This window comes from Cupressus sempervirens, chromosome 7, assembly GCF_028749045.1.
Source record: "Cupressus sempervirens isolate cs-2001-9-10 chromosome 7, ASM2874904v1, whole genome shotgun sequence".
NCBI classification, from domain to species: Eukaryota; Viridiplantae; Streptophyta; class Pinopsida; order Cupressales; family Cupressaceae; genus Cupressus; species Cupressus sempervirens.
Genome location: NC_143124.1, coordinates 682938343 through 682951682, shown reverse-complemented (window position 1 = coordinate 682951682; position 13340 = coordinate 682938343). Strand labels below are relative to the sequence as shown.

The window sequence follows — 13340 nt, the reverse complement described above, 5'->3', positions numbered from 1 at the left end:
TAGCTGGCACAATTTTGGAAAATGGTTTGGCAGTGGTTGCCAGCCCTCACTGCATCTCCTTGGTGATTTTAAAACTCGATCTAAAATGAGAGCCCTCTTCTAGCACCTCCATCTGGTGTTGCTTGGGTATTGCATAAATTTATGCCATCGGCGTGAATCCCCCAATGAATGCCTATGCTTGGACCCTCTCTTAGATCACCTTCTTCGATCACTCGACCGATGCAACTATGGAAGAGACATGGCAGTGGTTGCCATTCTACACCGTGTCTGTTCTGCGATTTCGAAGTTGATCTAATGGCGAGCCCTTGTCTCTAGCCATGAGGTGGGTGCTTGGCGCTCTAGCAAAAAATTTTTCATGCCTATCATTCCTACAATGGGAGGCTTTGATAACAAAAGCTCTCGGTGACCCTCCCCAATAGAATCGGTGCTGGTGTTCGAGAAAGACACGTTATTCGGATTTTGAATATTGGCACCTGCATCGTTTCTATTGGAAGGGCCATGAACCCATCCCAATTTCGCTATGCGAGTGCTGTCTCCCCAGAGTCATTCTCTTCGCAACAACTTCTTTGGTGCAAAATTTTTGGAATGGTTCGGCAGCGGTTGTCATTCCAATGGTGCCATTGTGGTGGTTGCCTAGGCAGCGATCTGAAGGGTGAGCCATCGTCTAGCAGTTGGGCTGCACATCATGAGTGACAAGGGAGCTTTTGTTATCAGAAGCTCCCCATGGCCATTCGATCAGAAGAGCCATTGCTCGTGTGGGCAAGGATGAATGTAGCCTCAGATTCCAAATGAAATCAGTGACATCAGATCTGTATATAAGAGTGGAATGAAGGAGCAGCCCATTTACTATGCGCCTCTCCCCAAAGTTGCTCTTCTTTCTCACTCCATTGCCACAATTTCGGGAGTTGTTCGATAGTGGTTGTCATTCCAATGTGTCACTGCAGTGATCTGGAGAGCGATGCTAAGGGCAGGAGCTTGTGTCTAGAATTTGGGATGTTTGTGCGAGTGAGCAGGGGGGGCTTCTCTTCTCAGAACCTCTCCGTGGCCTTTATATATAGACCCAGTGCCGACGATATTGATGAATGCGAGCCCTTGGATTCCAAATTTGTTCACAGCTAACATTGGTCTTTGTGAGAGGTGGGTATGAAAGGACATCTCGATTGCTACGTGGGAGCTCCCCAAGGTTGCCTCTGTGCCAACTCGATTGGCACAACATTGGGAATGGTTCAACAGCAGTTTTTGTTCCAATGTGTCATCAAGGGATGCCTTGGAAAGTGGCCTTTCAAGGGCGAGCTCGCGTCTAGAACTTGGATTGTGTGTCATGTCACAAGTGAATGGGGAGATCTCTCTGTGAATGGCGGCATGGTGATTGCAAGAGAAAATTGACTTAGTCGAAGCATTGGCCTCGGGACATTGTGATGGCCTTGCAATTTCTCTTTAATTGCAACCTATGTTTGCGCAGTAGCAGAGTTTGCATGTAAGATGGGCCTTGTTCTTGAGAGTTCCAGGAGATGACCTCTGGAACTTTTGGATTGGGCCCCTTCAAGGTGAAATTCATCTAGTTGATTGGATGAAGCTCGATTTGCTTGTATCTATTCCCAGATGGTAATGATGGTCATTAATCTATGGCGGTGAGTATATCCCATTCGGTAATCATAATGGCGGAGCTAGTGGGAAGTACTTGTTGCTTTGTTTTGTTGGATATACCCTATATGTAGGTGTCTGCACAGCTTGCAACACACTACACATTTGGTGTTCGATTCTAAGATGCGCTTGTTCCTGAGTGTGTATGGAGTTGTATCTTTTAGCCAAGGGCTCCGTCTCATCGGCACGTTCTATCATTGCATTTTTATCCTACCCGGACGGCAAGAAGGAAAGATATGGTTGCACGGGTGCATTGATCTACGTCCCTAATTTCATCAAGGGTCCACTCTCTACCCTATGTTTTTGCCGATCGGTAGAGACTTGGGATTGAGAGGGGGGCTGGTGAAAGGTTTGGTTGCCGCATAATTTATTTGCTAGTGCATTCTCGGTGCGTGCTCGCCTCTTCACTGTCTCATCCTACAGAAGTGCATGGCACTGTCGTGACAGCCTTTGTGGTCTGGGCCAGTAGAAGCATAGAGTATTACCCATAATTTTTGTTTGGATGCGAAAACTCTCCATGCCCTGTCCTGCCCTGTGCGATCCGAATGGCTGCGGCTCATGGGTTCTGCGGGAGATACTCTTCTTCCACTCCCCCCTAAAGAGAGTGTTCGGTGTTTGCATTGTGTGGACAAAAAGCCCAAGGCATTTCATCTCTCTTCAGATGTGAAATTCTGTGAGGGCTTGTCGAAGTATGGCCGTTTGTTCGAGGTGCACCAAAAAGCATGTAGGGGGCATATGCCTGGGAAATGGATGTCTCTAATTGTCCTTACTCGTTCGTGTGTGCGGTCTACATCTTTGCATTATGACTCTGCTGCGAGCATTTATGATTCGAGCATTTTGGGTGAACGGGTTTCGTACAAGATGTTCTTCTTAGGCTCCTACGAACCAGAGTGCTTGTCTTTGCAATGCTCCGACAAGTACAAGCCCAACGTGTTTGTCTAGGTGAAGAAATCACACAAATGCTTTTTTTTGAGATGTGGGTGCTCACGGGTGGTTCCCTCACAGTGTAGTTCTTCGATATGTGCATGTGCATGAGATTCAAGCTTGTCCGATAACACTAGTGTGAGTGTTCACTCATAGGAACTTTTTTGTACCTGCGCTGGCAGATCACGTGTCACGGGGAATGGTTAGCAAGGCTATGCTAGGAAAGGAGATATTTGCTAGAGGTTAGACATGTCTGTGTATGCGGGCGGGCTCTTATCACCTATAAATGTGTGGAGGGGGTGTTATACACGATGCTCTTGAGCAGCCATATAATTGAGGTGGTAGCATGCACAGTGATGCCCCCGCCAATGGCATAACCAACCATGTTTTCAACTTGCACGACCCTTCACCCTTTAGCACGGTGGTCTCCGTTGGCACTTTGACAACCAGCTCTTCATCATGGGAAAATGTTATGTGTGGTTGAGAAGGATTTTTTCTATGTGGGTGCACCTCAACAGGCGTGTAGGGGGCATATGCCTGGGAAATGGATGTCTCTGAGTGGCCTTACAATTGAGGTGGCTACATGCACAGTGCATCTCGTACAGACTCGAGGCTTCTTTTTGAGTAGTGGCAATAGTGAGTTTGAGGGTAAAGTGTTCCATACTGGATGTTCTTCCTAGGTGCCTATGAACCAAGGCTCCCTATTTGGCCCTCTCCAGTCGACGATGGGACACTTTCCTCTTGTGTGAAATCTTTTAGTGTTGCGAGTCCTGCATGTGCTGTTAACATCATTCTTGTTGCTTGTGTGGTGGATTATGTTTGGATGCATAACGGAGCAAATGCAAATTTTAGTTTCCCATCGCGGTGGGAATCCCTTGGCTATAGCAGGTCTTGGGGGTCCCCTCATTGTTAGAAGCTACCTGGTCGATCCTGCCAATAGTCATATGCTTTTCTCAAAGATTAAGCCATGCATGTCTAAGTATGAACTATTTCAGACTGTGAAACTGCGGATGGCTCATTAAATCAGTTATAGTTTCTTTGATGGTACTTTTCTACTCGAATAACCGTAGTAATTCTAGAGCTAATACATGCACCAAATCTTGACTCTCAGAAGGGATGCATTTATTAGATAAAAGGCCAGCGTGGGCTCACCCACTATTTCGATGATTCATGATAACTCGACGGATCGCACGGCCTTTGTACTGGTGACTCTTCATTAAAATTTATGCCTTATCAACATTCAATGGTAGGATAGAGGCCTACCATGGCGGTGACGGGTGATGGAGAATTAGGGTTCGATTCCAAAGAGGGAGCCTGAGAAACGGCTACAACATCCAAGGAAGGCAGCAGGCGCGCAAATTACCCAATCCTAACATGGGGAGGTAGTGACAATAAATAACAATACTGGGCTCATGGAGTCTGGTAGTTGGAATGAGTACAATCTAAATCCCTTAACGAGGATCCATTGGAGGGCAAGTCTGGTGCCAGCAGTCATGGTAATTCCAGCTCCAATAGCATGTATTTAAGATGTTGCAGTTAAAAAGCTTGTAGTTGGACCTTGGGTCGTCATGGTCGGTTTGCCTTCTGGGTGTGCACTGGCCCTCACGTCCATTCTGCTGGCAGTGTGTTCTTGGCCTTAATTGGCTAGGTCACAGTTTCAGCACTGTTACTTTGAAAAAATTAGAGTGCTCAAAGCAAGCCTACGCTCTGAATACATTAGCATGGAATAACGCAATAGGAGTCTGGTCCTATTTCGTTGGCCTTCAGGACCAGAGTAATGATTATTAGGGACTGTCGGGGGCATTTGTATTTCATTGTCAGAGGTGAAATTCTTGGATTTATGGAAGACGAACCACTGTGAAAGCATTTGCCAAGGATGTTTTCTTTAATCAAGAATGAAAGTTGGGGGCTCAAAGACGATCAGATACCGTCCTAGTCTCAACCATAAACAATTCCGACCAGGGATCGGCGGATGTTGCTCTAAGGACTCCGCCAGCACCTTCTGAGAAATTAGAGTGTTTGGGTTTCGGGGGGAGTATGGTCGCAAGGCTGAAACTTAAAGGAATTGATGGAAGGGCACCACTCGGAGTGGAGCCTGCGGCTTAATTTGACTCAACACGGGGAAACTTACTAGGTCCAGACATAGTAAGGATTGATAGATTGAGAGCTCTTTCTTGATTCTATGGGTGGTGGTGCATGGCCATTCTTAGTTGGTGGAGCAATTTGTCTGGTTAATTCTGTTAACGAATGAGACCTCAGCCTGCTAACTAGCTACGTGGAGGTTCCCCTTCATGGCCAGCTTCTTAGAGGGAATATGGCCTCCTAGGCCATGAAAGTTTGAGGCAATAACAGGTCTGTGATGCCCTTAGATGTTCTAGGCCACACGCACGCTACACTGATGCAACCAACGAGTTTCTCTCCCTGGCCCGAAAGGTTTGGGAAATCTTACCAAATTGCAACGTGATGGGGATAGATCATTGCAATTATTGATCTTCAACAAGGAATTCTTAGTAAGTGTGAGTCATAACCTCACGTTGACTACGTCCCTGCCCTTTGTACACACCACCCATCGCTCCTAATGATTGAATGATCCGATGAAGTGTTCGAATCATGGCGACAACGGCAGTTCCTGTCGGCGATGTCGCGAGAAGTTCACTGAACCTTATCATTTAGAGGAAGGAGAAGTTGTAACAAGGTTACCGTAGGTGAACCTGCGGTAGGATCATTGTCAGTTCGAGACCCTGAATCATGTAGGGGATGGAGCTGGCCTCCTCCCCGCCCCTGAAATCTTGGTGATGTGTAGACACTCGGCCCTGCAGCGATGTGTTGGATGGCCAAGCTACGGGTCCAACACCGTCGAGGTCGAGGGTCACATCAAATGCCCGTGATCGAAAGCGCGAATTCCCCGCGGGGCAAAGAAGAGTCTCGGATGCAATCTGGATTAGGATCGGTGCCTTCTAACAACATCCATGTCGAAGCAAGAGGTCTCTTCTCAGTTGCATTTCAGAGGGGGTCCGAGCCTCGTCCCCCGTTGAGATTTCATGGTCCGATCACGTGCGCAGTGCTGTGCCAGGGATCCATCATTTCGACGGCGGCAAGTCAGGACTGCCGTAACCCCCCGTTGCCTTGCCCAGGTGTGTTGACTTGTCGCTTGGAGTGTTCTGTGTTTAGGATGGGTGCACTCACATGATTTGCGAGGCAGGGGCCCCGTCTGCTGACACGGCTCTCCCATGCATTGCCTCCCACCTTTGCGAGGTGATGGGGCGGGGACACACCACAACATTCCTCGTCGCACCCATTGGGTGCTTAGGGTTCGGGATGTGTCAACACCCAACACACGGGTGCATCGCACACCTTAGAAATCCAAAGAATGAAGCACGAGCCAGCGCCTTGCATGCTTGGGTCATCGAAAGACAAAAACAAAACAAAATCATGACTCTTGGCAATGGATATCTCAGTTCTTGCCACGATGAAGAATGTAGCAAAATGCGATACTTAGTGTGAATTTCAAAATCCCGTGAATCATCAAGTCTTTGAACGCAAGTTGCGCTTGAGGCCTCGGCCAAGGGCACATCTTCTTGGGTGTCGCACTACAAAATTTTTCCCTTCCCAGCGAGGAGCAGAAATGGTCATCTACGTCTGCAAGTGGCACACAGTTGGCTGAAATGGGCACGAGGTCCGTCAATCCATCGCGACGAGCGGTGGCTCGCAAAGGCTGGCGTTGGTTTGTGTCGATCGAACGATTCCTTGTGAGGAACTTTATTTTGGGCTTAGCGGCCTGTCGCAGTGTGGGCATTGCTGCATCTTTATCACGTCCCCAAGTCAGGCATGAGTACCCGCTGAGTTTAAGCATATCAATAAGTGGAGGAAAAGAAACTTACCAGGATTCCCCTAGTAACACCGAGCAAACCGGGAAGAGTCCAGCATGAAAATCAATGGCTGCACCTGTCAAATTGTAGTCTGTAGAAGCATCCTCAATGACGGACTAGGCCCAAGTCCCCTAGAAGTGGGTGTCAGAGAGGGTGAGAGCCCTGTCAGGCCTAGACCCTATCGCACCACGAGGCGCTGTCGGTGAGTCGGGTTGTTTGGGAATGTATCCCTAATCGGGTGGTAAATTTCATCCAAGGCTAAATATGGGTGAGAGACCAATAGCGAAAAAGTATGCGAAATGGTGTGAGCCGGTCCGTCGCTCAGTTCGAGGAACGTGCCAGTGCGGACTATCGCGACGGCACAAGCATGACCTTGTCATCGCATAAATACTTCCATCACAGTAGTCGAGGAGTGAAGCGCGCACCTTTACGGTGGGCTCTCGGGCACCTGTGCGCTCATGGCGCTGGCCAGCGGGCTTTCCATTTGACCCATCTTGAAACATGGACCAAGGAGTCTAACATGTGTGCGAGTTGGCAGGTTGGGAAAACCCGTGAGGCGCAAGGAAGCTGACTAGCGAGATCCCCTCTCGGGGGGTGCATCGCCAACCAACCCTGATCTTTTGTGAAGGGTTTGAGTGCCAGCACACCTGTTGGGACCCGAAAGATGGTGAACTACGCCTGAGCAGGGCAAAGCCAGAGGAAACTCTGGTGGAGGCCCGCAGTGATACTGACATGCAAATCATTCATCTAACTTGGGTATAGGGGTGAAAGACTAATCGAACTGTCTAGTAGCTGGTTTCCTCTAAAGTTTCCCTCAGGATAGCTAGAGCTCATGTGCGAGTTTTATCGGGTAAAGCAAATGATTAGAGGCATCAGGGGCATAACGCCCTCAACCTATTCTCAAACTTTAAATAGGTAAGTCAGCGCGATTGCTCTGTTGAGGCATGCCACGGAATCACGAGCTCCAAGTGGGCCATTTTTGGTAAGTAGAACTTGTGATGCAGGATGAACCGAAAGCCAAGTTATGGTGCCAAATTGCGTGCTAACCCAGATCCCACAAAGGGTGTTGGTTGATTAAGATAGCAGGACGGTGGTCATGGAAGTCAAAATCCGCTAAGGAGTGTGTAACAACTCACCTGCCGAATCAACTAGCCCCGAAAATGGATGGACCAGAAGCGCGCAACCTATACTCGACCGTCGAGGCAAGTGCCAAGCTCCGATGAGTAGGAGGATGCGGGGGTTGTTGCAAAACCTTGGGCGTGAGCCTAGGTGGACCGGCCCCCGGTGCAGGTCTTGGTGGTAGTAGCAAATATTCAAATGAGAACTTTGAAGACTGAAGTGGGGAAAGGTTCCATGTGAAAAGCACTTGGACATGGGTTAGTCGATCCTAAGAGATGGGGAAACCCTGTTTCAAGGGCGCACTTTACGCGATCATCTAAAGGGAATCGGGTTAACATTAGGAAATCTGGAGACGTTAGCGGGGGCCCTGGGAAGAGTTATCTTTTCCTTTTAACAGCCTACCCACCCTGAAATCGGTTCAACTGGAGATAGGGTCAAGCGGCTGGAAGAGCATTGCACGTCCCTCAGTGTCTGGTGTGCCTTCAGTGGCCCTTGAAAATCTAGAGGACCAAGTACCATTCACGCTCGGTCGTACTCATAACCGCATCAGGTCTCCAAGGGTAACAGCCTCTGGTCAATAGAACAATGTAGGTAAGGGAAGTCAGCAAAATGGATTCATAACTTTGGGAAAAGGATTGGCTCTGAGGGCTAGGCCTAGGGGTCTGCACCTCGAACTCATGGGCTGTTGGTAGCCTGCTCGAGCTGCTCCTGCGGCAAGGGCAGGCCGTCGCGTGCCGATTGGGTGACAGACACAGGACGCCCCCTTCGGAGGGCTTTCCCTAGGCGGTGAACAGTCAACTCAGAATTGGTATGGACAAGGGGAATTTGACTGTTTAATTAAAACAAAGCATTGTGATGGTCCTTGCAGATGCTAATGCAATGTGATTTCTACCCAGTGCTTTGAATGTAAAAGTGAAGAAATTCAACCAAGTGCAGGTAAACAGTGGGAGTAACTATGACTCTCTTAAGGTAGCCAAATGCCTCGTCATATAATTAGTGATGCACATGAATGGATTAATGATATTCCCACTATCCCTATCTACTATCTAGCAAAACCACAGCCAAGGGAATGGGCTTGGCGGTATCAGCGTGGAAAGAAGACCCTGTTGAGCTTGACTCTAGTCTAACTTTGTGAAATGACTTGAGAGGTGTAGAACAAGTGGAAGCTTTCGGGCACAAGTGAAATACCACTACTTTTAACGTTATTTTACTTATTCCATGAGGTGGAGATGGGGAAATGCCCCTATTTTTGGCCTTAAGGTGCATCTAGGCACGCTGATCTGGGCGGAAGACATTGTTAGGTGGGGAGTTTGGCTAGGGTGGCACATCTAGTAAAAGATAATGCATGTAATGATCCCATCTTTTAGTAGTTGACCAAGTGTGTGTGTGTTAGCCTTGTTCTACATGGTCCCAAGGGCTAACAAAGGGTTTAATGGGATCTTGGAGTGTTTTGGCCTAGTCATTTCCAGTTTGGGCCAAAACGAAGTTGATTTACTCAGTTTCGAGCATACTTACTATTTTTAGTAAGTCAGCAGGACACAATGCAGGTCAATTTTGGTGATTGGATTCGATACTCCTCGGTGAGAGCTTTCCGATGAGCTATCACTCGCATTATTCGGAGTCTGATTGCTAATACATTTTAATGCCTGAAGTTTTATTAAAGTAACACCTAATTTAATTGTAAAATATTAAATTTTTACTTTAATATTTATTTTATGGTGATGTGTACCCAAAGGAGACATAAGGGGTATTTTAATATATGTTTTATATTATACATCTTTTATCCCACATTGCCCATATGAGTTGAGCGGACCCGTGGGAATAGAATAAAAGGAAGCATTTGTGGCTTCATTAGGCAGGTTGAATATGAGAAGAAATTGGTGTGTGAGTTGCAGCTTTGTTCTTGGCATTTGAGGACGTCAATCCTCTCTTGTAACATTCTAGATGTCATTCCCTTGGGGTTTGGCCTTTGGAATTCTTTCTTATTGACTTAATTATCAGGCAGTTTAGTTGCATTTCCGGCTACAGGCAGATTTGATATTTTGCTCATATCTTCTTCACTACTTGTCCAATGCTTATGCCGCTTGGAGGGAATGGTATTATGAAGGTAGTGGACTGATTGGAGGACAAAGTATTGTAGCAACAAGTTCGTAAGCATGGGCTGGAGTATTATGACAATATTGCTGAAGTAATTAGTGAGTTGATAAATCTGCCATGTATTTGGTTTTATGAATTCTGAAAATAACATTTTATTAGCAGCAGTTCATTTCCACTTTGCATATTGTTGTAGTTTCTTTCTTGTTTATGTTGTATGATACCAATTCCATGCACGAAACACAACAAACAAATAAACGTTTGATTTTTAGAGTTATAAGGGGTTTTAAGAAGTTGAATGCAAATTGTTTGACATAATTCCTTTCAGCAATTTGGTTTAGTTTTTTAGGACATCCAGGGGTGTCCATTACAACGTAGGTGTCCTAAGATGAGCTCAATAAGAACATAAATCTCATGTGGAACAAAAGGGTAAAAGCTCATTTGATTTTGATTTTCAGTATGAATACAAACCGTGAAAGCGTGGCCTATCGATCCTTTAGACTTTCAGAATTTGAAGCTAGAGGTGTCAGAAAAGTTACCACAGGGATAACTAGCTTGTGGCAGCCAAGCGTTCATAGCGACGTTGCTTTTTGATCCTTCGATGTCGGCTCTTCCTATCATTGTGAAGCAGAATTCACCAAGTGTTGGATTGTTCACCCACCAATAGGGAACGTGAGCTGGGTTTAGATCGTCGTGAAACAGGTTAGTTTTACCCTACTGATGATCTGCGCCGTTATAGTAATTCAACTTAGTACGAGAGGAATCGTTGATTCACACATTTGGTGATCGCACTTGGTTGAAAAGTCAGTGGTGCGAAGCTACCATGTGTCAGACTATGATTGAATGCGTCTAAGTTAGAATCCATGCTAGATGCGGTGCATATCTCTCTCCAGCTACATCGTGACCCGCAGTAGGGGTGCTCTTGCACTCCCAGGGGCCCATGTCATTGGCCATCTCCGATCGGTGCACTAGCCCGTTGGAGCAACCTTTGATATTAATTTCAAGTGGTCGGCGAGAAGAATCTTTTGCAGTCGACTTAAATAAGTGACGGGGTATTGTAAGTGGCATAGTGGCCTTGCTGTCACGATCCACTAAGATTTAGCCCTCTGTCGCCTCGATTCGTAAAACCTTTTTTGACTCTGAGGAGGGTGGGGTTTATAATTTGTGCGAGGGCGACTAAATCTCCCAAGTGCCAAATTCTGGGTGGGGGTGGGGTTTTCAAGGTTTTTTCTTGCGAGCTCGTAACAATCTCTCAGCTGCCAAATTCCCGGCGGGTGGGGTTTGCAATTTGTGCGAGTGCGGGAAAATCTTCCAAGTGCCAAATTTTGGGTAGGTGGGGTTTGCAATTTTTTGCGAGGGCGGGAAAACTCTCCCAGGTGTCAAATTTTGAGCGGGGGTGGAAAAATATCCCAAGTGCCACATTCCGTGTGGGTGGGGTTTTGTGAAAATTTCTGCGAGGGCGAAAAAACTCCCAAGTGCCAAATTCTCGGCGGGTGGGGTTTGAAATTTTTGCGAGGGCATAAAAATCTCCTAGGTGCCAAATTCCTAGTGGGTGGGGTTTGCAATTTCCGCCAGGGAAAAAAAATCTCCCAAGTGCCAAATTCCGGGCGGGAGGGAGGGGTTTTGTAGAAATTTCTGCCAGGGCAGAAAAATCTCCCGAGTGCCAAATTTTGGGCGAGTGGGGTTTTGTAAAATTTCCATGAGGGGGAAAAAAATCTCCCGAGTCCCAAATTCTGAGCTGGTAGGGTTTGCAATTTTCGGAAGGGCGGAAAAATCTCCCAAGTGCCGAATTCCCCGCGAGTGGGGTTTTGTGATTTCCATGTGGGTCGGGTTTGTAATTTCTATGAGGGTGAGAAAATCTTCCAAGTCCAAATTCTGGGCAGGCAGGGTTTCATAATTTCAAAGTGCCAAATTTCGAGCAGGTGGGCTTTTCAAATTCTGCGACGGCGAAAAAAGCTTCCAAGTCCAAATTTTGAGCGAGTGGGGTTTGTAAATTTTTGTGAGGGCAGAAAAATCTTCCGACTGCAAATTCCAGGCGGGTCCCCAGGTTTTGTAATTTTTGCGAGGGCAGATGACTCATGTACGTGATCCAAAATCGGTCAACTTATTTTTTTGGTTAACGCCCAAAGTTTTGAACTCATATCGAGTTAGCTACCCTGACTCGAATCACCTCCGAATTTTTTACACAACCCATGTCACCGTGCTCGACTTGATTCTAACTGCCCCGAGTCATGTACGTGGTCCAAAAGAGGTCAAATTTTTTTTTTTTTGGGTTAATGTCCAAAGTTTTCAACTCAAACTGTGTTGGCAACCCCGACACAAATTGCCCCAACTACCCAAACCCTGACTCAAATCACGTTGAGCCTTAACTGCCTCCAATTTTTTCGCACGACTCATGTCACCATGCTCAACATGATTCTAAGTGCGTCGAGTCATGTGCATGATCCAAAGGCAGTCAACTCTTTTTTTGGGTTAATGCCCAAAGTTTTCAACCCAAATTATGTCGGCAACACCAACTCGTATTTCCTCGAGCCTTAATCGCCTCCAGTTTTTTTGCAGGACTCATGTCACCGTGCTTGACTTGGTGCCCCGAGTCATGTACGTGATCCAAAAGCGGTTAACTTCTTCCTTCTTTGGTTAACACCCAAAGATTTCAACCCGAATCGTGTCAGCAACCCTGACTCAAATCGCCTCGAGCCTTAATCACCTGCAATTTTTTCGAACCACTCATGTCACCATGCTTGACTTGATTCTATGCACCCCAAGTCATGTACGTGATCCAAAAGTGATTAACTCTTTTTTTGGCTAACGGCCAAAGTTTTCAAATCGACTCAGCTACCCCGACTTGAATTTCCTCGAGCCTTAACCGCCTCCATTTTTTTTTCGCTTGACTCATGTAACCGCACTCGCCTTGATTCTGAGTGGCCCGAGTCACTTACGTGATCCAAAATCGGGTAACTTTATCTTTTTTCTTTTTTTTGTCAAGTCCCAAAGTTTTGAACTCGGATAGAGTCGGATGCCCCGACTCGAGTCATCTCCAAATTTTTTGCACGACTCATGTCACCGTGCTTGACTTGACTCTAAGTGCCCCGAGCCGTATACGTGATCCAAAAGTGGTTAACTTTTTCTTTTTGGTTAATGCCCAAAGTTTTCAACCCGACCTGCCTTGACAACCTTGACTCGAAGTGCCTCGAGCCTTAATGGCCTCCAATGTTTTTGCACGACTCATGCCACTGTCCACTTTTCACTGGAATCATGTCACCCAGGGCACCTCGATGCTACGTGACCTGAGCCCTGTGCGCGATCCAAAATTGGGTAGCATTTTTTTTTGAACTCCCAAAATTTCATTCTTTTTTGCCTTATGGGGCCTATCATGATCTCTTTTTATAAAGAAAATTCTCAAATCAGATCATTTCAGCTACCCTACCTTGAATCTGGGTAGCTAGGTGTAACGCCTCGAGTCGGCTCGGCAATCCGTGAACTGAAACTTGTGCGTGATCCAAAAGCGGGTAACTTGTTTTTTTTTTTTTTTGTAATGCCCAAAATTTAGCATTTTTCATTGTACAGGGCCTCATATGTTTTCTTTTTTTTTTTCCCCTTGTCGACCCACTCTGGTGACCTAATCGGGTCACCCGAGGCTGGGCCGACGGAGTCGGGTGACCCAAGTTGGGTCGACCCAGGCGTGTGATC

At 46.7% G+C, this 13340-nt stretch overlaps 2 non-coding genes and 1 pseudogene across 2 annotated transcripts; all 3 read left to right on the top strand.

Moving 5' to 3' along the window:
• Positions 1 to 3485: 3485 nt before the first annotated feature.
• On the top strand, positions 3486 to 5296 carry LOC149548501 (18S ribosomal RNA). The gene has a single exon (XR_016354745.1). It is a non-coding gene; the product is annotated as an 18S ribosomal RNA (ribosomal RNA).
• Positions 5297 to 6002: 706 nt separating this feature from the next.
• LOC149548500 (5.8S ribosomal RNA) lies at positions 6003 to 6156 on the top strand. Its single transcript, XR_016354982.1, has one exon. It is a non-coding gene; the product is annotated as a 5.8S ribosomal RNA (ribosomal RNA).
• A 224-nt stretch (positions 6157 to 6380) lies between these two features.
• LOC149548499 (25S ribosomal RNA) lies at positions 6381 to 10773 on the top strand (annotated as a pseudogene).
• Positions 10774 to 13340: the final 2567 nt, after the last annotated feature.